Genomic DNA, 24,747 nt, shown 5'->3' on the forward strand with positions numbered 1-24,747 from the left:
TTTGTGAGGCCGAGAGTTTATTCTTGTAAGGATTGTAAAAGAGTGTACGGGAAACTTCGATTTTATACTAAAATCTAAGGGGCTTGGGTTTGGGTTTTACTCATAGTGTACTTTTTCTTGTACCGGGTTCTTTTATATTATAAGAATAAAGGGAACTCTTGGGGTGGACGAAGGCAGGGTTTTGCCGAACCACGTTAAATCGTCGTGTTATCAGTTACTTTATTTTGCTTTCTTTTATTTCTCGCAAGTTTGTCTCAAACAATTATATCCTCGCTTCCGCTAGTGTGGGTGCGTTGGGCAAATTGTCATAACAAGTGGTATCAGAGCGTATTCAGGTTTATCGGATATTTTTTGGTTTGAGATGGCGGGAAATAGCGGTATGCAGTTTAAGGTGGAGCCATTTGATGGAACCGGGAATTTCACCTTGTGGCAAGCAAGGGTGAAGGATGTCCTGGTTCAACAGGGCTTGGCAAAGCCGTTGAAGGGTAAAAAGGACGGAAAGCCAGAAAAGATGACGGACGACGATTGGAATGACATCGAGGAAAGATGTGTCAGTACCATTCGCCTTTCCATCAGTGATAAGATCATTAATAATGTCAGTGGTGAAACAACCGCGACGGGGTTGTGGGTGGCCCTCGAGAAGTTATATCTCGGGAAGAATATGACCACAAAGCTGAACTTGAAGCGTGATCTTTATCGGTTGAAGATGGAGGAAAGCGGGAATATCATTGAACATATGAACGTGTTTAATGGTCTGGTGGATCAACTTGCAAAAGTTGAGGTTAATATTGAGGAAGAAGATAAGACCCTTATTCTTCTTACCTCTCTTCCCAGTTCGTATGATACTTTGGTTACTACTGTTCTTTTCGGAAAGGCTACTGTAAAGATGGAGGAGGTAGTACCGGCACTCTTATCTCAGGATAAGAGACGATGATCGGATGACCGTTTTGAGCATGAATTTGCTATGGTCGGTCATGGAAAGGGAAAGTTTTCCGGAAAAAGATCTGGTGATAAAAGTAGGTCCAGATCAAGAGACGGAATGAAGGGTGTCCAGTGCTTCAAATGTCAAGAGTGGGGTCACTACAAGAAAGATTGTCCACTCTGGAAGAATGGTGAAGATAAATCTGGGGGTTCATCAGCTGCAGTAGCAGTTAATGAGTCGGTTAATATGGGAGATGTTCTCACAATCTCCAAAAGGTTCTACTTTTGCTCAAGATGAATGGATTTTAGATTCTGGTTGTACGGTGTTAAGGGTGTTGTCATGGTGAAAATAAAATTGTTTCACGGAGCTGCTTACGCTCTTGGTGGTGTGGCGTACACCAAGGATATGCAAGAATCTAATTTCTTATGCGTGTTTGATTCTCAAGGATACGGCTATTCGGCCGTAGGTGGAGTTATGAAAATCACACGTGACATGAAGGTCCTGATGAAGGGAGAGAAGTATGAGGGTTTATATCGTCTGGTGGCGAGTACAAGATGTACTCGTGTCTCGAAGGTTTTGTAAGCGTGCACGCGAAAAATTGATCGGGAACATGTGAGGACATGTTTGATCAAGATAGACGATGGTGAGAAGGAAAATCCTACTGTGGTGGAAGAGGTGATTCGAGACGCCTCTCCGGAGTCAACTAGGTAAGTTGACAGAGTCAGCTGCACATGGTTATTGGCCGGTTTTATTTGAATCGGGTTTAGGACCGAGGTGATTCAACGTGTGTGCAGCGGTGATAACGGAGGCCAATGGTGAAAATACTAGGTTATAGTATTTTCGGTGACGAACAAGATAAATGTTCGTCAAGGTGGAGATTGTTGGACGGAGTCCAAATTTTTGACTAACATTTATGTAGACAAATTCAAATTGTCTTTTGCATGGTGAAGACATCAAAATGAAATTGTCTTCTCCATGTGTGAAGTCATTGTAGAAAAGTTTAATTTGTCTTTCTCAAAAGTCAAGATACAATGTATACATGTGGTGTTTAGCAATAGTTGCCAAATTGAAGTTTGCAAGGTATACACGGGTCTTCATGTTTCAAGTCAAAGAAGACGGCATGTCATTAATGGTTTCACATGGATGTAGTTATGTTTTCACATGTATATGTGCATCTATAAATAGATGGACTTGGAAATGATAGAAGGCATCCAGAGAGGATCAAAGATCACAAAGAGAAAGAAAAACATAGTTGATAGGTTTATCAACGAAGTGTGTTTATTTATGAGGCCGAGAGTTTATTCTTGTAAGGATTGTAAAAGAGTGTACGGGAAACTTAGATTTTATACTAAAATCTAAGGGGCTTGGGTTTGAGTTTTACTCATAGTGTACTTTTTCTTGTACCGGGTTCTTTTATATTATAAGAATAAAGAGAACTCTTGGGGTGGACGTAGGTAGGATTTTGCCGAACCACATTAAATCGTCGTGTTATCAGTTACTTTATTATGCTTTCTTTTATTTCTCGCAAGTTTGTCTCAAACAATTATATCCTCGCTTCCGCTAGTGTGGGTGCGTTGGGCAAATTGTCATAACATATATCAAGGTTTAAACCTGCATATCTGATGTTAAAGCTAAGGGGTATAAAATACTATTAAATTTTATTAGAAAACACTATTTAATACGATACAATTTTACACAAGATATTTATTTATTTATAGAATGGATATACTTAAACCTTGCTACAACACTTATAGGCAGTGTACCTAATCGTACAGTAGTGTAGTTTTTAGTAAGTCCGGTTCGTTCCACAGGGAAATCTTTAAACAAAGCTCAACGCTATATTAGTTTACTTTTATAAAAATACAAACATGTATATAAGTAATATTATTATTATAAAGGGGGGTTTTTACCGTTTAATGACCGGTTTGTCGATTTTAAAACTTTAGTCGCAGTTAAAACCTAATGTAAAATATAAAATAAATACAAGACTTAAATTAAAGCGTAAAGTAAATAACGATAATGAAATTGCGAATAATAAAAGTGCGATAAAATAAACTTGCGATAATTAAAAGTGCGAATAAATAAAAGTGCGATAATTAGAAGTGCAATTAAATATAAAATAAAGGAAATTAAATATGAAATAAAAGAATTATGCTTATTTAAACTTCCGTAATCATGATGTTTGACGTGTTGATTTTAGTTTTATGCCCATGGGTTAATTGTCCTTTGTCCTGGATTATTTAATCTGTCCGTCTGGTTTTTGTCCATAACAGTCCATCAGTCATAAATATAAAGTGCGAGTGTCCTTGTCAAATTATTATTATACCTGAAGATAAATATTCCAACTAATTGGGGATTCGAATTGTAACAAGGTTTTAATACTTTGTTTAATGAATACACCAGGTTATCGACTGCGTGTAAACCAAGGTTTTACTACTTTGTTAACAATTACACCAATTACCCTTGAATGTAATTTCACCCCTGTTTTAATTATTCTAGTGGCTATTAATCCATTCCCGTGTCCGGTTAAATGAACGATTATTCGTACATATAAATACCCCGCCCATCGTGTCCGATCGAGTGTATATGGTAATTTATAGGGACGCTCAATTGTAAATCTTTATATTAACATTAACAAACTTTCATTTAGTTAAACAAATATAAAGCCCATTAATAGCCCATAGTCTAGTTTCCACAAGTGTCGTTCTTTTGTCCAAACCCCAATTATGGTACAAAGCCCAATTACCCAATTTTAGTAATTAGCCCAACATCATGATTACTTCGTTTTAAATAAGCATAATAATAACTTAGCTACGAGACATTAATATAAAAAGGTTGAACATAACTTACAATGATTAAAAATAGCGTAGCGTTACACGGACAGAATTTCGACTTACACCCTTACAACATTCGCTAACATACCCTTATTATTAGGATTTAAAATTAAAATTAAAATTAAAATATAAATTATATATATATATTACGTATATATTGAGAGAGAGATTGAAATAGAATATGAAATTTGATCAGAATTCGGTTTGCTTTATAGCCAGAAGTGAAATTTGGGGCTCCGCGACTCGCGGCAAAAGCCTCTCCAAACTCCGCGAGTCGCGGAGATAGAAATTACAGCTCAGTCCTTGGAGTTTTCTCTGCCGACGGTTTTTAATATATATATATAATATATATATAATTAATATAATTAATTATATATTATATTATATTTATATACATAGTTAACTTGTAATTTTTAGTCCGTTGCGTCGAGCGTTAAGAGTTGACTCTGGTCCCGGTTCCGGATTTTCGAACGTCCTCGCGTACAATTTTATATTTTGTACTTTGCGTTTTGAATCTTGTACTCTTGTAATTTCGAGACGTTTCTTATCAATAATTGGAACCTTTTTGATTGTCTTTTGTTCTTTTGAGCTTTTTGGTCGTTTGCGTCTTCAATTCGTCGAATCTGTCTTTTGTCTTCACCTTTTATTATTTAAACGAATATCTCTTGTAAATAGAACAATTGCAACTAAAAGCTTGTCTTTCTTGAGGAATAATGCTATGAAATATATGTTCGTTTTTAGCATTATCAAATATTCCCACACTTGAGCGTTGCTTGTCCTCAAGCAATATTGTCTTGAAATACTAGAATCACTTCTTTATTCTTCACACTTTGTACATCAGTGATTTCTATACGGCGGTATAAACAATGGTAGTAACGATATGGTTTACAGTCCCACATGACTATAAAAATTTAGATCCATTAAGGAAATTGGATCTTTATGAAAACATTTGATCTTTTGAAATCTAGTTTTTTTCCCTAGATAAGTTTTCTGGGATAACCCTTTACCGGTGTTTGCAAAGTATTTTTGTGGGTTTGGTGGGTTTCAGATTTGAAAATTTTAGCTCAAACTTGCGGTTTTGTGTCACCCACTTGCTAACCTTGTATTTGGAAAGCAACACGTCCAGTTTACTTGTCCCGTATATTACCTTTCGGCAAACTACCGTCCGGTTGTAAAGGAAAGCGTTGAACAAGCAACTGTTTAAGGCAATGTCCCGTGACATGCTTTTGATTATGGTCTATAACGTGTCGGACGCAATTACTATCCTTGGTAGGAGCAATAGTAAAGCTCACCCTTATAATTTTTTTTTCGGTCTGGCACAAGGTCCTGTCTTTGACCACTATGCAACCACCGTTCTTACGGTTGACACCCGATTTAGTTCAGGTGACCTAATGAATTCCAGGTGAATTCCTAGGATTTTACATTCAATGGTAATGAACGTATTGAAAATAGGGTTTTCAGAAAACAAATCGGTTTATAATTTTGATCAAAATATTTTCTCGTTTAAGCTCGAGTTTAGATATCATTGAATTCCATGAGTTTGAATTCTCAATCTTTAAGGTCAATCTCTAGGATTGAATAATATCAGTCTTAAAAGCTGATTTTTAATCTTTAAGGAGATTATCCTTTCTGGGGATCTGATTCATTAGTCTTATCCAGCTAATTTGCATGGTGCCCCCCCATTGTACGAGATAAATCCTTCTCATGGTTAGGATAAATCTGACCACTTGGCGACCCTGTTTAATGCTAAGGTCCGTGGATTTCCTGCTGATTTTAGAGATGACTTTTCTAGATTTTTCGTCAACCTACAGCTGGTCTGAACGACAACTTCATGACCTAAATCAAGAAGCGCGTTTCTTTTTCGGAAGACTTTACTTCCTTTTAATGATGGAATTGATTCATCGTGTAGATCCATCTCTTCTTTTCTTTCATCGGGTAAAACAGTTTAGTTTAGTCCAAAGCAAAAGTATTTTCAGTTATTTGTTATAGATATATGTGAAATATGTTTAAAATAATTTGGTAAATTTTCCCACACTTGGCTTTTTATTTTTCTTTTTATCGTCCTCTATTCCATTTTAAATGAATTTTAACATTTTAGTTTGTTTCTCAATTTATGTCCTTTCCGAGGTAACAATAATTTCGGTGTTAAAACCTAGTTTTATCGTTCATAAATATGTATAAACATGATTTTAAATTCATTTAATTGAAAAATTTTACTAGAATTGGGTAGTCAGTATATAAGACTAGGGTTGTTCTTTTTTATCAGAGAGCACTAGATTCTAATACAACTACTGCTTTACTAGTATTTTTAATGGTAACCAAGTGTTTAATATAAAAATTTTAAAATCCGAAAGAATTTAACCCTTTCCCACACTTAAGATCTTGCAATGCCCTCATTTGCAAGAAATCAGTAACAATTTAAATTATTGAGGGTGATTTGTGTGAAAATGATTAAATTTTTACCAAAGTTTCCAAATATATTGGCGTTTGTTTGCTGAATGATAAATGGTGCACATCATTTGTTCATTCCGTCTTGTTGTTATTTCACATATATTTTGCATCTTGTCGTCAAAATTAGTTGCTTTTGCTGAACTTAATGCCAGTCTTTGAAAATGCGTTGTTTTACCCTGTTGTGTACATAAGATAAACTGCAAACATATATACATATTTTTGAAGTTTGGTTTATTACCCCACATTCAAAAATTATTAAAATCTAAGAATAAAAGTTAGATAATTATAAAAATGATTACAACATTAACAAAAATATTAAATGTATCAATAATTACAAATTACAAAATAATAAAAAAAATAATAAGTAAACTAAGGATGATATTGGTACCAATAGGGGTTCCAGGCATAACCATAAGTGCTATAGAATGCTTCGGCAGGGTCATACGTAGGATATGGTGGCTGCATCTCTATCGACCAAGGAGGGAAGACGGGTTTCGGTGTAGGAATATAGTTTCCACCTATATGTTAGCAATGCGCTATGATCTGGTTCTGATGAACTTGCCAATCTTCAAATGCTCTCTGTCTAGCATTTTCGTATTCCTGAGAAGCTATAAACCTATGCATTTCTTGCATCTCATTCCCCCCTCCTACATTACCTTGTTCCTGGTTTCTCTCCACCTGTGGATGTCTACCATGGTATCGTACTGCGGCGTTATTTCGCCGCTTCAAAACTTTCGCACCATGGTATACATTTAAACCTATAGTGTCGCGGGGTTCCGTCTCTTCTAGTAATAATCCCCCCGACTTATATCCACACCGAGATATTCACCAATCAAAGTAATAAAAATACCACCTCCTATTATGCTATGTTGGCGCATCCCCCGAACCATAGCTGATAAATAATAACCCACACAATATGGTATACTTACAGCGCTCTGTGGGTCTCGAATACACATATGGTAAAACAAATCTTGTTCATTTACCTTTTCTTTGTTTTTACCCCTTTGTGTAATCGAATTAGCTAAAAACCTATGTATTACTCTTAATTCGGCTCTATCTATATCCAAATAAGAGTAGTTTCCCCCTTTGAAACGGTGATGGCTTGTCATTTGACTCCACACACCGTGTGTATCAAAATTTTCATCTATCTTTCTACCGTTTAGTATCAATCCTCTACAATCGGCAGACGCTAACTCCTCAGGCGTATATATACGTAAAGCCTGAGCCATGTCCAGTAAAGACATGTGGCGCATCGAACCACCTAACAAAAATCTAATAAAAGAACGATCGGTTAAACTAGCTACCCGATCATTCAACTCTATACTACATAACAACTCTTCACACCATACTTTATATACAGGTCTGCGTATGGTGAATAAACATATCCAGTCATTAAAAGAAGAATTACCATACCTCTGTACAAGTAATTCCCTAATTGCCCCGGCCAATTCTACAGCTTCTAAGGGTCCCCATTCTATGACCCTCGGTACCTCAACAACCTTAGAGTGAAGAGTATGCAAACCCCGTTGATATTTTGGATAATCTATCCAAAGTCTGTCAAATCGCAGGTTCGGGTGCAACTCTTCCAAATGCATATCGGAAAAGGTCATGACTGGATGAGGTACATCCTGCTTGTAGTAGTTATCTACCTCCTGTTGTTCCAAATTCTCGGCAGGAGCATTGCGGGCTTGGGATGAAGATTCACCCCTTTCATTCTGTAAAACACATCAAACACAAATTTTGTGCATCCAAATATGCATTAGTGTCAGCAAAATCATCAATCAAAATAATTACAATGACATTATCAATTTATATCAAACTTAAGCTCATTTTCATATTTTTATCAAATCTACACTTTTTCAAATAAGCATATACGAAAATGTTCGCCAAGTTCATAAGCATTCAACTCAAATAACATGTCAAAATAATCATTACTAGCAATCAAACAAGTCTCAAATGGCATTATCTTTCAAAAATCAAGTTCATGAATTTTGGACTTGAAAAAGTCCACTTTAATTCTCAAAATCATGTTTAGGCTCAAAGTTTGGATCATTTAACTACCTAGACATGTTACACTACTTAATTTAGCAACAATTCATGACAAAAATCGGCCATAACCTGTTTATATCAAAAAGCCCCAAATTTGCTCAAGAACACAAACCCTAGATTATTCAAAATTTGAAGTTTAAGGCTTCTAATCATGTTAAACAGCATCAATCTAGGTTATACAAGCATAATACATAAACAATTTAAGTCTAATTACACTAAAAAGCATCAAAATCAAATTGGGGAAAAAATAGCTCAAGAACACCTAATTTCGAATTAATGGTGTTTAGGTGTAGAAATTTACCGTTTTTCTTGAGTAATTCTTAGATAGCATCCTTCTCAACATGATTTTAGCAAAAAATTTGGTGATTAACGGTTAAAAATTGGGATTTTTGGGGTGGTTTTGGGTGGTTTTTCGTGGGTTTTTCGCAGTGTTTTCGAGTTGTTTTTGTGTGTGGGAGCTGATCAGTTCGTGCAGCTCTTTTTTTTTTTTTCCCTGGGTTTTGGTCCCTCCGCGAGTCGCGGGGATTTACCCTTCAAACTCCGCGACTCGCGGAGTTTGGTATTTTTTTTTTTTTTTTTCTTTTTTTTATCTTATATAATCTTTAACTTATTAAAACAATTTAGTAAATAATTTTAAAATTTTGTTTCCCTTGTTATTTAGGACGAGGTCGTTTCGGATCGATGTCCTAGTCCGTCCTTCGACAAAATTTTAAAATTTGTCTTTTTGTAGCGATTGTTTTAAAAGCTAAGATTTTTGGGTTTTTTCAATGTTTTTGGCATACTTTAAATCAATAAGATTAAAAATAATGATAATAAAAGTTCTCGTCCCTCCCTCGGGTAAAGCAATTTCGGTTCAAAGACCTAGTCTTCAACTTACGACGAATTTTAAAAATCATATTCTTAACTTAATGAGATAAAGTAAATTTTTGTTTTTAAATTCACACAACATAAATATAAAATTCAAAATTAATATTAAAAATTAACACCAAACTCAAAATTTAAAATGCATAAAATTAAAAATTAATATTTTAAAAATTAAAAATTCACACCAAACTTAATTTAAAAATTTATAAATTCATATCAAACTTATATTAATTTTTCAAATATTTACAATTTTAAATATATTGTTTTTACAAAGTTTACAATATTAATTTAAGATTTAAATATTAATTTTAAAAACATGGTAAAAATAAAATTAAAAATCTTTTTGTCTTTTTATCCCACTTTAATCAATCAAATATTATCAAAAATATGCGCCCCTCTTTTCGGTAAAGTAATTTCGGTTCCAAGACCTAATTTAACTCATGACGAATTTTTGAAATATTTTGGGTTGATTGATTAAAGATATTTATACCTTAAGAATAAACGTTAATTTTCGCAGTGATGTAATAAATTTTTGAATGATATCAATAATTTCGGTCGCCAAACCTAATTTTATTCAATACCAATTTAATACTTTTTAGCGAACAAATTAGCGTTTATTATCAAAAGGTTAAAAATAAAAATAAAAATAAAAACTGTACAGACATACCTGTGAAATAGATTTCTTAGTTATATGATCTATTCCATTCATAAGATAGTCGGTTTAATTGGTTTTCCATGGCTCCAAAGGCGTAACCTCGAGCATTCAGTGTCTTTTCTTCTAAACATATGAACGGTCCGTCTCTGCATAAAGTAACAAATTCGGTATTTGAATAGGTTTGATTATTTGAACATTTACCTCCATGTGACCATTTTCCGCATTTGTGACATCGTTCTAGGTGTCGTGCTCTTCTTTTCGCTGCGGATTTTGATTTTCCTTTACCAAATTGTAACTTATTATCTTCGCATCTGGATCCTTTTCTAACTCCGTCCATTCTTTCTCTGATTACTGATACTAATTCGCTCGGTAGTATGTCATTATTTCTTTTAGTGATCAAAGCGTGTAGCATTAGACCATGGTTTAGTTCACAGGCAGTCTTCATATCGTAAAAACCTAAAAAAAAAATAAAAATTCAGAATGGGGGGAGAAGACTAGTTCTTTAGGGTCTGCTAGGGAAAGACCATACGTGTTCCATTTTCGAGAACTACACGAAAACAGACAATCTAACTCTAACAGAAATACATATTATCCTTTAAAGACTTGATTCTCCCCACACTTAGTTAGCTGTGGTGTCGAAATTGTGATTAACTTCGTTGTCGACTTCCATCGGACCATGTATGTAATGTTTAACTCTGTGACCATTAACTTTAAATTCAATCCCATTTGAATTTATCAATTCTATCGTTCCGTATGGGAAAACTCTTTTGACTATGAATGGTCCAGACCATCTTGATTTCAATTTTCCAGGAAATAGCTTGAATCGTGAATTGAAAAGAAGAACTATGTCTCCTTCTTTAAATTCTTTTGAACTTCTGATTCTTTTATCATGCCATTTCTTCGTTCTTTCTTTATAGATTAACGAATTTTCGTATGCTTCATGTCTTAATTCTTCTAATTCATTTAGTTGACTTAATCGTAGATGTCCGGCTTCATGTAAATCAAGATTACATGTCTTCAAAGCTCAAAATGCTTTGTGTTCAATTTCTACTGGAAGATGACATGCTTTTCCATAAACAAGTCTAAAAGGTGTGGTTCCAATTGGAGTTTTGTAGGCTGTTCTAAAAGCCCAGAGTGCATCCTCCAATTTAATGGACCATTCCTCCGGATTTGATCCTACGGTTTTCTCTAGAATACGTTTTAAAGCTCGGTTGGTATTTTCAACTTGTCCACTTGTTTGTGGATGATATGCGGTGGAGATTTTATGAGTTACTCCATATCTTTTAAGAACTTTCTCAAGTTGATTATTACAGAAATGAGTACCCCGATCACTTATTAAAGCTTTCGGTGTTCCAAACCTTGCAAAAAGACGTTTTAAAAAGTTGACTACAACTCGTGCATCGTTAGTTGGGAGAGCTTGTGCTTCCGCCCATTTAGATACATAATCAATGGCTACGAGTATATATAGATTATTATGAGATTTTGGAAATGGACCCATAAAGTCAATACCCCAAATGTCAAATACTTCACATACTTGGATGACATTTTGTGGCATTTCATCACGTTGACTTATTTTTCCGGTCCTTTGACATGCATCACAGGATTTGCAAAGAAGGTGTGCGTCTTTGTAAATTGTAGGCCAATAGAATCCAGCTTCATAAACTTTTCTTGCTGTTAGTTGAGGCCCATAATGCCCTCCTGTTGGTCCTGTGTGACAATGGTTTAATATTTTACTAGCTTCATCTTCAAATACACATCGGCGTATTATTCCATCGGGACAACTTTTAAACAGATGTGGATCTTCCCAGAAATAGTGTTTTATATCACTGAAGAATTTCTTTCGTCTTTGGTACGATAATCCTTTTTCAAGGAATCCACAAACTAAGTAGTTTGCATAGTCTGCAAACCATGGGATTTCTTTATAATCTATCTTCAATAGATATTCATCAGGAAAGTTGTCTTGTATGGCCGATTCATTTAGAACCGGATTTTCAAGACGAGAAAGATGATCAGCGGCGAGATTTTCTGCTCCTCTTTTATCTCGGATTTCAATATCAAACTCTTGTAAGAGTAAGATCCAACGGATTAATCTTGGTTTAGCATCTTGTTTTGAAAATAGGTATCTAAGAGCAGAATGGTCGGTATAGACCACCGTTTTTGCTAGAACGAGATATGATCGAAATTTGTCAAAAGCAAAGACAATAGAAAGGAGTTCTTTTTCAGTAGTTGTATAGTTCGTTTGTGCTCCTTGTAATGTCTTACTAGCATAATATATAGGTTGAAATTGTTTTTCAATCCTTTGTCCTAAAACGGCTCCCATTGCAAAATCACTTGCATCGCACATTAATTCAAATGGTAGATTCCAATTTGGTGTTATCATGATCGGTGCATTAGTGAGTTTTTCTTTAAGAATATTAAAAGATTTGATACACTCATCTGAAAAGATGAATGGCGCATCCTTTTCTAGGAGTTTATTCATAGGAGTGGCAATTTTAGAAAAATCTTTTATGAAACGTCGGTAAAAACCGGCATGCCCTAGAAAACTCCTAACTCCTCTAACATTTGTGGGATGTGGAAGTTTAGCAATTACATCTACTTTAGCTCTATCCACTTCAATTCCTTCTTTTGAAATTTTATGTCCAAGAACGATGCCTTCTTTAACCATGAAATGGCATTTCTCCCAATTAAGTACTAGATTTGATTTTTCGCATCTAATTAGCATTCGTTCCAGATTAACTAGACATGATTTAAATGTATCACCGAAGACTGAAAAGTCATCCATGAAAACTTCCATGCATTCTTCTATCATGTCGTGAAAAATCGCCATCATACACCTTTGAAAGGTTGCAGGGGCGTTACAAAGTCCAAATGGCATTCTTTTGTAAGCAAAAGTACCATAAGGGCACGTGAATGTGGTTTTCTCTTGATCTTCGGGTGCTATTGGAATTTGAAAATATCCGGAAAATCCATCTAGAAAACAATAGTAACTATTTCCGGCTAATCTTTCCAACATTTGATCTATGAAAGGTAAGGGAAAGTGATCTTTTCTGGTGGCGTCATTTAATTTTCTATAATCAATACATACACGCCATCCTGTTACAGTCCTAGTAGGAATAAGCTCATTTTTCTCATTTATAATGACAGTCATACCACCCTTCTTAGGTACGCATTGAACTGGGCTTACCCATGGACTATCAGAAATTGGATATATCAAACCTGCATCTAGCAGCTTAATAATCTCTTTTTTAACTACATCTTGCATATTAGGATTTAGTCTTCGTTGGCGTTGCACATACGTTTTATGACCTTCTTCCATAAGGATTTTATGTGTGCAATACGAAGGACTTATTCCTTTAATATCATGAATTTTCCATGCAATGGCTGGTTTATGAGCTTTCAACACAGAAATGAGTTGTGATTTCTCATTTTCAGTAAGAGAAGACGATATTATTACAGGTAATTCAGATTCACCATGTAAATAAGCGTATTCCAAATGGTTTGGAAGTGGCTTTAACTCTAATTTCGGAGGTTCTTCTATCGATGATTTGTATCGATATCTGTCTTCTTCTTTTAGCATTTGAATTTCTTCTGTTGTTGGTTCATATCCATTAGCTATAAGTGTAGCTAACATTTCAGCTTCATCAATTGGTTCATTACCTTCTCCTAAAGAACATTCTCCTGTTCCTTGTAATTCTGGAAATTCTTCTAATAATTCTGCATGTGCATCTATAGTTTGAATATAATAACATGTATCATCTGCAGATTGTGGTTGTTGCATTGCTCTATCAACTGAAAAGGTAACACTCTCATCCTCTATGCTTAGGGTCAGTTTCTTACCGAACACGTCTATCATTGCTTTAGCCGTGTTTAAGAATGGTCTTCCTAATATGAGAGGAACTTGAGAATCTTCTTCCATGTCCAAAACAACAAAATCTACTGGAAATACTAAAGTACCAACTTTAACTAGCATATTCTCCATTATCCCTCTAGGATATTTTATTGATCTATCGGCTAGTTGTATGCTTATTCTTGTTGGTTTTAATTCTCCAAGGTCTAGTTTAGCGTATAATGAATACGGCATTAGATTTATACTAGCACCTAAGTCTGCCAATGCTTCTATTGAACTAAGACTACCCAGAAAACATGGAATTGTGAAACTTCCTGGATCAGATAGTTTTTCTGGTATCTTATTCAACAGCACTGCTGAACAATTAGCATTCATAGTGACAGCCGAGAGTTCTTCCATTTTCTTTCTATTCGTGATTAGATCTTTCAAGAATTTAGCATATCTTAGCATTCCTGAAATCACATCAATGAAAGGAAGATTTACATTTATCTGTTTAAACATATCCAAGAATTTGGATTGCTCGGCTTCAAGTTTTTCCTTATTCATTTTACTCGGGTAAGGAAGTAGTGGTTGGTATGGTTTAACATAAGGTTTATCCTTAACTGTGTTATCTTCATTAACCTTCTCAACTACCGGTTCTTTTTCCTTATCTTGATCAGGTTGTGGTTCTTGTGGAGTAGGAATAGTTTCATCAGAAGTTACAGGTATTTCAGGTGGTTTAAGTGTTGTACCACTTCTTGTGGTAATAGCTTTAGCTGTTTCATTTCGTGGGTTAGCATTTGTATCACTAGGTAGACTTCCCGGTTTTCTTTCACCTATTAACCTTGCTAGGTTACTTACTTCTTGTTCCAGATTTTGAATAGAAGCTTGTTGATTTCTAAATGCTTGAGCATTTTGTTCATTGGTTTGTTTCTGAGATGTGAAAAACTGCGTTTGAGTTTCAACTAGCTTCGTCATCATATCTTCTAAATTCGGCTTTTTATCATCGGTTTGTTGTGGTGGTTTGTTTTGAAAATTTGGTCTTTGCTGATTATAAGTATTATTGGATACTTGTTGATTGCTAGGACTTTGTTGGTTGTTGTATGGAATATTTCGGTTATAATTCTGGTTTTGATTGTAAATCGGTCTTGGCGGTTGATAATTATTCTGATAATTATTTCCAGGCCTTTGGTTTATGTATGAAATATTCTCTCTTTGTTCCATTGTTAATTCAATACTGAGACAATCTTTTGTCAAATGTGGTCCTCCACACTGCTCACAACTAATTCGTATTGAGTGAATATCCTTAGTCATCTTTTCCATTCGTCTCTCCACAGCATCTATCTTTGCGGAAATGGAATCTAAGTCATGGCTAGAATCGGCTCTAGCTGCTTTAGATGATCTAATGATATCTTTTTCTTGGTGCCACTCATGTGAGTGGGAAGCAGTATTATCAATAATTTTGTAAGCATCAGTTTCGGTTTTCTTCATAATAGAACCACCAGCTGCTATATCTATATCTTTCCTTGTAGTGATGTCGCATCCTTGGTAGAATATTTGTACTATTTGACAGGTGTCTAAACCATGTTGCGGACATCCTCTTAACAACTTTCCATATCTAGTCCACGCCTCATATAGAGTTTCATTTGGTTTCTGTGTGAACGTAACAATTTCTGCTTGAAGTCTTACGGTTTTAGATGCAGGAAAGAATTGTTTAAGAAATTTGTCAATTAAAACATCCCATGTATCAATCGCCCCTTCAGGTAACGATTCCAACCAATCTTTGGCTTCTCCCTTTAAAGTCCAGGGAAATAACATGAGATATATCTGTTCATCCTCCACTTCTCGGATTTTAAATAGTGTGCAGATCCTATTAAAGGTACGTAGATGTTCATTTGGATCTTCCTTCGGCGCACCACTAAATTGGCATTGATTAGTCACCATGTGTAGAATTTGTCCTTTGATTTCATAATCTGGCGCATTAATGTCTGGATGAGTAATTGCGTGACCTTGGCCAGTGCGTTTAGCTCTCATTCGGTCTTCCATACTTAAAGGTTCCAGATTCTCCATAATTGAATTTGTTGAATCGGTATCACTAGATGATTCTGATTTAATGGTTCGTTCCTCAACAATCTCTGTTTGAATGATTGGTGGTTCCGGAGGAAAGTTTAGTGGTTCAGGATCTATGAACCGTTCCTGAATATTTTCCGGATTCTCAATTGTGAGGTCGGGTTCAAAAAATAGATTATCGGAAATTTGAACTGAAGTACTTGGTCGACTGGATGACGATTCTAAAGAAAAATCAACGGCGGTTATATTTGTTAAACGATGTCTTGATCGAGTTACAGGTGGTGAACGTACAAAAGGTGATGAACGTCTTGCTCGGTGCATTCACTGAATATCCTATTAGTTTTTAAAAGGAAAGAAAATTTATAATAAGTTATCCAATCAATAGACTTTTCTGATTTTGCCCACGTTTCGAATAGCCAAAAGATGCAGCAGAGGGGCAGGATTCGTTTGGTCTCAATATAATTGAGGACTGTTTGGCTCCAATAACCCGGTCCACGTACAAATCCAACTATTACTACGAACCAGAAAATTTTGATGTCTATCAATTTAACCACTCAAAATAAATTTTCGTAATTTTAAGAAATTTAGATAAGAAGTAGAAAAAATTCTAAGTCCTAAAAACTAGAATAGCGAGAAATAAGAGAGAAAAAGAGTTCGTCGAAAAAGGTCGAAAAAGAAAAAATGATTGAAAAATAAAAGGTGACGAAAAAATAAAAGAAACTTATAAAAACTTAAAAATACTTGACTAACCTAACCTTATTACTACAACTAACTTAAAATTATAATCGCAAATTGAAATTACTAATTGGAATGATAATTGGTACATAGTAAAAGGTGTCTAAAAATATTAAAGCTTACAAGGAAAAACTAAATCCCAAATGGAAATAACTTAAAAAGAAACTAAAACTTAAAAAGGCGTCGCAAAATTCTAAAGCACCTAAATCTTAGTCTAAAGAAAAAGCACTTAAGGAATTCTACGGCAAAGCCTAAAAATCTAGGAGTAAAAATAACTATAGCAAAAACTAAGTTTAAAATTAAATATGAGCTAAAAATACAAAAATTACGCTTCAACGATTAAAAAGGGACAAAATATAAAAATATACAAAAAGTTGTAAAAAGTACAATTTTTATAAAAATATTATTTTTATATTATTTATTTTATAAAACTACTAATTTTACAATTTAATAAAACTAATTTAACTAAAATATATAAATAAAAAGTAAAAGTAAAATTAAAACTAATAATAATAATAATAATAATTAGGTTTAAATAATAATAATAATTAAAAATAACCCGTAATTAAAGCTGAATTAGGGCTTCCTGTGCGCGTGTCAGATGATCTCCGCGAGTCGCGGCAATTGAAGAAGAAAACCCCGCGAGTCGCGGGGTTCAGAAATTCTGTTGACAGCTTTCAATTTTTACGCGTTTTTCTTTATTTTTATTTTTTATTTTATGTTTTCTGTTTTTTAAATAAATAAAAGATTTTAAAATAAAACTTATATTTTTATAAACTAAAATAGAAATAAAGAAACTTATAAAACTTAAATATTTAACAAAATCTTAAAAATGGTTATATTTTTGTTTTTTTCTTTTTTATATTTTTGAATAATTAAAACGTATTTTTACAAAAGCGAATTTTAATAAAAGTAAACTAAAAAATCTTTTTTTTTTTTTTTATTATTAGCGTTGCGCTTCCGGCTTTTAAGATAGGTCCCCGGCAGCGGCGCCAAAAATACTTGATGTTAAAGCTAAGGGGTATAAAATACTATTAAATTTTATTAGAAAACACTATTTAATACGATACAATTTTACACAAGATATTTATTTATTTATAGAATGGATATACTTAAACCTTGCTACAACACTTATAGGCAGTGTACCTAATCGTACAGTAGTGTAGTTTTTAGTAAGTCCGGTTCGTTCCACAGGGAAATCTTTAAACAAAGCTCAACGCTATATTAGTTTACTTTTATAAAAATACAAACATGTATATAAGTAATATTATTATTATAAAGGGGGGTTTTTACCGTTTAATGACCGGTTTGTCGATTTTAAAACTTTAGTCGCAGTTAAAACCTAATGTAAAATATAAAATAAATACAAGACTTAAATTAAAGCGTAAAGTAAATAACGATAATGAAATTGCGAATAATAAAAGTGCGATAAAATAAACTTGCGATAATTAAAAAGTACGATAATTAAAAGTGCGAATAAATAAAAGTGCGATAATTAGAAGTGCAATTAAATATAAAATAAAGGAAATTAAATATGAAATAAAAGAATTATGTTTATTTAAACTTCCGTAATCATGATGTTTGACGTGTTGATTTTAGTTTTATGCCCATGGGTTAATTGTCCTTTGTCCTGGATTATTTAATCTGTCCGTCTGGTTTTTGTCCATAACAGTCCATCAGTCATAAATATAAAGTGCGAGTGTCCTTGTCAAATTATTATTATACCTGAAGATAAATATTCCAACTAATTGGGGATTCGAATTGTAACAAGGTTTTAATACTTTGTTTAATGAATACACCAGGTTATCGACTGCGTGTAAACCAAGGTTTTACTACTTTGTTAACAATTACACCAATTACCCTTGAATGTAATTTCACCCCTGTTTTAATTATTCTAGTGGCTATTAATCCATTCCCGTGTCCGGTTAAATGAACGATTATTCGTACATATAAATACCCCGCCCATCGTGTCCGATCGAGTGTATATGGTAATTTATAGGGACGCTCAATTGTAAATCTTTATATTAACATTAACAAACTTTCATTTAGTTAAACAAATATAAAGCCCATTAATAGCCCATAGTCTAGTTTCCACAAGTGTCGTTCTTTTGTCCAAACCCCAATTATGGTACAAAGCCCAATTACCCAATTTTAGTAATTAGCCCAACATCATGATTACTTCGTTTTAAATAAGCATAATAATAACTTAGCTACGAGACATTAATATAAAAAGGTTGAACATAACTTACAATGATTAAAAATAGCGTAGCGTTACACGGACAGAATTTCGACTTACACCCTTACAACATTCGCTAACATACCCTTATTATTAGGATTTAAAATTAAAATTAAAATTAAAATATAAATTATATATATATATTACGTATATATTGAGAGAGAGATTGAAATAGAATATGAAATTTGATCAGAATTCGGTTTGCTTTATAGCCAGAAGTGAAATTTGGGGCTCCGCGACTCGCGGCAAAAGCCTCTCCAAACTCCGCGAGTCGCGGAGATAGAAATTACAGCTCAGTCCTTGGAGTTTTCTCTGCCGACGGTTTTTAATATATATATATAATATATATATAATTAATATAATTAATTATATATTATATTATATTTATATACATAGTTAACTTGTAATTTTTAGTCCGTTGCGTCGAGCGTTAAGAGTTGACTCTGGTCCCGGTTCCGGATTTTCGAACGTCCTCGCGTACAATTTTATATTTTGTACTTTGCGTTTTGAATCTTGTACTCTTGTAATTTCGAGACGTTTCTTATCAATAATTGGAACCTTTTTGATTGTCTTTTGTTCTTTTGAGCTTTTTGGTCGTTTGCGTCTTCAATTCGTCGAATCTGTCTTTTGTCTTCACCTTTTATTATTTAAACGAATATCTCTTGTAAATAGAACAATTGCAACTAAAAGCTTGTCTTTCTTGAGGAATAATGCTATGAAATATATGTTCGTTTTTAGCATTATCAATATCGAAAGTTTGCAACAGCCCCACAGCATCCCCGTTTCGTGCTAGTTCTTTCACTTTTGTCATGAGCAATTGATACTCATCATCATAACTTGATTCCTGAAAATTTTGTTGTTCATGCTTACAAGCACACTTATATACTTTCTTTATCTTTGTACAAACCTTTTCTAGTGCCCTTTCCATATGTCTGACACTCTTTATAACTTGATCTTGATCTGCTTTAAGTCACCTCACTTTAGCATTATGTTCGTTTTGACCCTTCTCACAATGATGTTTGTAGCTATAAAGAGTTTGTATCCTATTTCCCCAATTACAGTGTTCGATATAGTAGCGACGATATTCTGGTTGTGTTGGTGCAGAGTATATTTCAATTGTTTCGTTGATCTTTTCAATTTCGTGAAAGATTTTATGTTCGTTTGTTCGCTTATTGCTGCCATGTTTGATTCTATCTACCAGGCTCTTCTTCTTCAAACAAAAATATATTCAAAAACAACAATACTTTTAAACTTATTTTAGGAAGTAACAAAAATAAAATGTGATACAAATTTATCAATAATTACTGTACCACATTGTTTAACTCTTGTGTTCCATGTATTGGCTTTCCACTCGATTTTATCAACAAAAGTTCGTTTTGAACCTGATGTAGATGTTCGACGTCTAACCGCTCTTTCTTGATCCTATTATGGCAACATTTAACACTTGTTCCTAAGCGTAACTGAACTTGTTCCTAAAACGGATTAACCATTCAAGTTTAGATTTTTTTATCGGGAGCAAATAACCAAGTTTCACATTTGTCTTTTTAATCATGAAAACAGAGCTGAAAAAAGAATTACAACTTACGGGTGTTTGTAGTTCGCTTTCTGTCAAGTACATTAAACTCGATAAATTACGGGTGTTTGTACATGGTACTGATAGGATCGGTAACTGAGGCTAATGATACCGCAACCCGCATGCGCACCTCATATGTATGCGGGCGCTTAATAGTGTGCGTATGCGTGTGCTTGTGTGCGCTATGCGGATTTGTATCTGATGCCTTTGTTCTCGGTACAGCGATTGCTTGGCTATCAAGTAAATATCTTTTCCATAATTACATCTGTGATTCGGGGAGTTTGTTATGGAAAGGATTGCCAATATCTCGGATGATTCTAGAATTAGGGTTTGCCTATATATACAAACCCTAACCATCATTCTAGGCATCATCACATTACGTAACTACCATCTGCCACACGTCTTACGTAATTAAGCATCATTCTCCGTCTCTTCAAGGTTAACAGGTTAGTTCTTCATTAAGCTAGCACCTACAACCTTATTTGGGGCCTTCTGATCAGCGACCGCTATCGAAGGTGGACTTAATCACTTGGCCACCCCGCCGACATCATCATGTCGGCCAGGGTTATTCACGGTAGCCGGACCGGAGAGCCTTGTTCTAAGATCCTTAAACCCCACCAACGTATTGAACAGGCATGTTAGACCCTATGGTGAAAACATGCATGATCATGAAAACAGAGCAAATAACTAAGTTTCACATTTGTCTTTTTAATCATGAAAACAGAGCTGAAAAAAGAATTACAACTTACAGGTGTTTGTAGTTCGCTTTCTGTCAAGTACATTAAACTCGATAAATTACGGGTGTTTGTACATGGTACTGATCGGATCGGTAACTGAGGCTTTCCTTTTTTTTATAGCTCCTTGTATATACTTTATTTTATCTGTAAGCGGCTCCCTTCTCCAATCAGGATATGAGAGCATCATTACTTCATAGTTTATAAGATCTTCATCATTCTGTAAGCAAAATTCAGCATTAAGGAGACACATGTCAGCAATTTTTTTGCCCATATTTGAACATTTCATAAGTACTTCAAACAAAGGTTGTAAGGGTGTGCACGAAATATCCAATTAAATATCAGTTTTTATAGACTCAAAATCTACCATGAACTATATATATATATATATATATATATATATATATATATATATATATATATATATATATATATATATATATATATATATATATAGTGCAAGGATCCCTAGAGAACTAGAGTATGTAGAGAACCCATAGAACTCATAGATTGAACTTCAATCTATGTGGAGATTGAGCTTCAGTCTATGAAAAAAAATACAATCTGGAAAAAAAAAACTGCAAAAAAAAAAACAGCGAATCTGCACAGAAAAAAAAAGTGAATCTGCAAAAAAAAAAAAAAAAAAAAAAACGTCAATCTGCACGTAGATTGACTCAATCTGCACACAAAAAAAAGTCAAATCTGCACAGAAAAAAGTCGATCTGCAAAAAAAAAAAAAACTGCAAAAAAAAAACGCAGATCGACTCAATCTGCATAAAAAAAACTGAAAAAAAAGTCGATCTGTAAAAAAAAAAATGGAAAAAATCGTCAATCTGCACGCAGATTGACTGAATCTGCAAAAAAAAAAATCTGAACAGAAAAAAAAAACTGCAAAAAAAAAAAATATATATATATGTGAATCTGCACGCAGATTTAGTGAATCTGCACGAGTTCCGTGAGTTCTCTATTACCATGAGTTCTCCATGGATCCTCACTCTATATATATATAGTGGTAGGATCAAGAGGTAAGTAACCATTCGGGGGGAAGCAAAAACTTTTTTTTTTCGTTTTTTGAAAAAACTTTGTTCACGAACATTATAGATGAGATGAAAATATGAACATTTAGTAGAGACACTTTGTGATAAATGTTTTTATTTTGGCGAGAAAACGCTCGAAGAAGTAATATATAACAATTATCGTGTTTTTCGAACGTATTTTGAGGTTTTAGCTATTGGAGTTTAGATATTAGGGTTTAGATATTAGGGTTTATAGGGTTTAGATATTAGAGTTTAGAAATTTAGGGTTTAGGGTTTAGATTTAGGGTTTAGATTTAGGATTTAGATTGAGTTTTTAACACGAACGGTTTAGAGTTTAGGGTTTAGGGTTTAGGGTTTAGGGTTTGGTGTTTTGGGTTTATATAAACCCAAAACACCAAACCCTAAACCCTAAACCCTAAACTCTAAATCGGGCTAAATTTTACTTCACAAAACATGAAAAAAAAACGTTCATATTCTTCACAAACAATATTATCTTGAATGTTATTTTTGTCGATCGTTTTCCCGCCTAAATAATAACATTCATCACAAAGTGTCTCTTCTAAATGTTCATATTTTCGTGTGATCTTGATGCCGGAAAAAAAAAATTCAAAAAAAAAACGAAAAAAAAAAAAATTGCTTCCCCACGCTTCCCCCCGATTGGTTACTTCCCCATTGATCCTGCCCTTATATATATATATATATATATATATATATATATATATATATATATATATATATATATATATATATATAAGAAGGCTAACATCTAAATTCTAAATATACTTTGAGCTTATCGATTTCTTGAATGATACAAGATTTCGAGAGACTCATCAACTTATACATTTTCCACTGTTTTAAATTACAATCTGATGATTCAACATGTGTTCCGGTATTTTGTGATCCTATGACATCACATTCCTTTGGTTCTTCCATTTGACTCTCTGCGATATCGAGTTTTCTGAAATCAAAATATCGTGTTAAAAAAAAAAGTGAATACATGACCTGAAATTTGCTTATGAATCAAGTATGAAAATGTATGTATATTTATAGCCAACCTTAATAGAAGCTTATCCTTTTTTTCTTATCGGAAACAGAGTATTTTTTTAATTAATTTACTTCAGTTGTTAGCACTTGCTATGATCGAAGTTTCGTAGAGCTACGATCGAAGTTTTGGTTATAACCGTGGTCTAAACTCAAGTGTAAAGGAAGGTTTTGCTGTTGATAAACAAAAGCTTAACATGGTGTTTAGACCTAAAGTGAAGAATACGGACAACGAACCTCGTGCCTCTACTAGAGGTCAAAAAGGTCAGACTATGATTAAGAATGCTTTTGAAGTTTTTGAATGAATTAAATAATGATAATGATGATGACTTTGAGCAAGATGAAGCTAAGGGCGAGTTATGTGTTGGAATCGGATTATAAAATTTGATAACGAGAAAATACCGATTAATGACTAACTACAAGCAAGTTTACTCGATCGTGTAGTAGTATAATACTAGTAAAATCCAGGTATCGTGTTTCAAGGACTGTATGGATGTAGGTCAAGAATGTAAATTAAAGTGAGTAATTAACTAAAAGCAACTAGCAAAGCAAGGGTTTTTCGTTGGAATGTCAAAAAAAAGTATTTTTATATTTGAATAAAATAAAACAAGAAACAAAGCAATTAAAGGAAGCAAACAATCAAAAACACACTTGTATGTTGAATTATTAAGATTAAGACCTAGTTCACTTCCGATTACTTGTGAAGTCATCTAGCTAGGTCTACCCGAACGATCGTAGTATAGTTACAAGTAGCTAACAATCAACAACCTAATGACTTAAACTTATGGCGCCTGTACGGTCGCGGTCACCACTAATTGCGCTAGTCGTCGCATATAATTTACTTCTACCTGATTTCTCAAATGAACTTAGTTCGTTTTCTTGGTCGGAATAGACGAACAATTCTATGTCACTAGTTGTAAATTAGTAAGCCTAATTGTTGAGTCATCAATGGAATACAATTAAGCAAAAGTAACCTATTAAGTCGAATCAATAATTTCAGTGCAGAGGTTTCTTTCGTTGAAGCATTATTAGATTATGTAATATAAAATTAACCAACACAAAATTAATCCAAACAATACATAGTATTTAGTCTAAGTAAACATATGTAAAATAGCCTCAAAACAATGAATCAGTCACAATCAAATAATTAAAATACAATTGAATTGAATCATTTTATTTATAGCAATATAATAATAAAATTAAAAGTATCTACTGAATTGTTGAATAGCAATGAAATATGAATTAAAATTAGACCTGATTGAACTAAGGCTTGATAACCTTATGCTCGTTGCCTAAAATTGAGTTATTCAATTAATTCCTTTATTTGATTTTGACCTAACTACAGCCACCAATTCCCGGCAAAGGGGCCACCCGATCGGCTCACCGCCTTCAAATGTGAGCCCCCTTTTTCAATTTATAATAACAAAATTTTAATTAATTATAATAACCGGTAAGATAGGTCCGCGCGGCTGGATATTTCGAGTTGCATATTCATATTTAATTTATATTTACATAATTAAAAACGCGTTGATGTGAGTGTGTTTAGATACGCGTGGTTAGTACCTAGTGTACCTAATAGACTGCACGTTTTTAATGCCAGAAAAACCGCTTAAAAGGGGACGAAACCATCAATATGATATAGTTAGTTAGGGTTGTTTATTACATGTGTATATATATGTTTGAAAGATATCCCGAAATATTTAGCGTTTTTTAAAAACTG

General features: G+C 33.8%; 1 long non-coding RNA gene across 2 annotated transcripts; it reads right to left on the bottom strand.

The window, feature by feature from the left end:
- Positions 1-20,932: 20,932 nt before the first annotated feature.
- On the bottom strand, positions 20,933-24,418 carry LOC139851480 (uncharacterized). 2 transcript variants are annotated; one of them, XR_011760631.1, is made up of 3 exons: positions 24,282-24,418; positions 22,828-22,944; positions 20,933-21,169 (listed from the first exon to the last, which is right to left on the bottom strand). It is a non-coding gene; the product is annotated as an uncharacterized lncRNA (long non-coding RNA). The 2 variants fall into 2 exon arrangements; XR_011760632.1 differs by having other exon boundaries at positions 22,770-22,944.
- Positions 24,419-24,747: the final 329 nt, after the last annotated feature.

The sequence above is a fragment of the Rutidosis leptorrhynchoides genome, chromosome 6 (assembly GCF_046630445.1).
Source record: "Rutidosis leptorrhynchoides isolate AG116_Rl617_1_P2 chromosome 6, CSIRO_AGI_Rlap_v1, whole genome shotgun sequence".
Taxonomy (NCBI): Eukaryota; Viridiplantae; Streptophyta; class Magnoliopsida; order Asterales; family Asteraceae; genus Rutidosis; species Rutidosis leptorrhynchoides.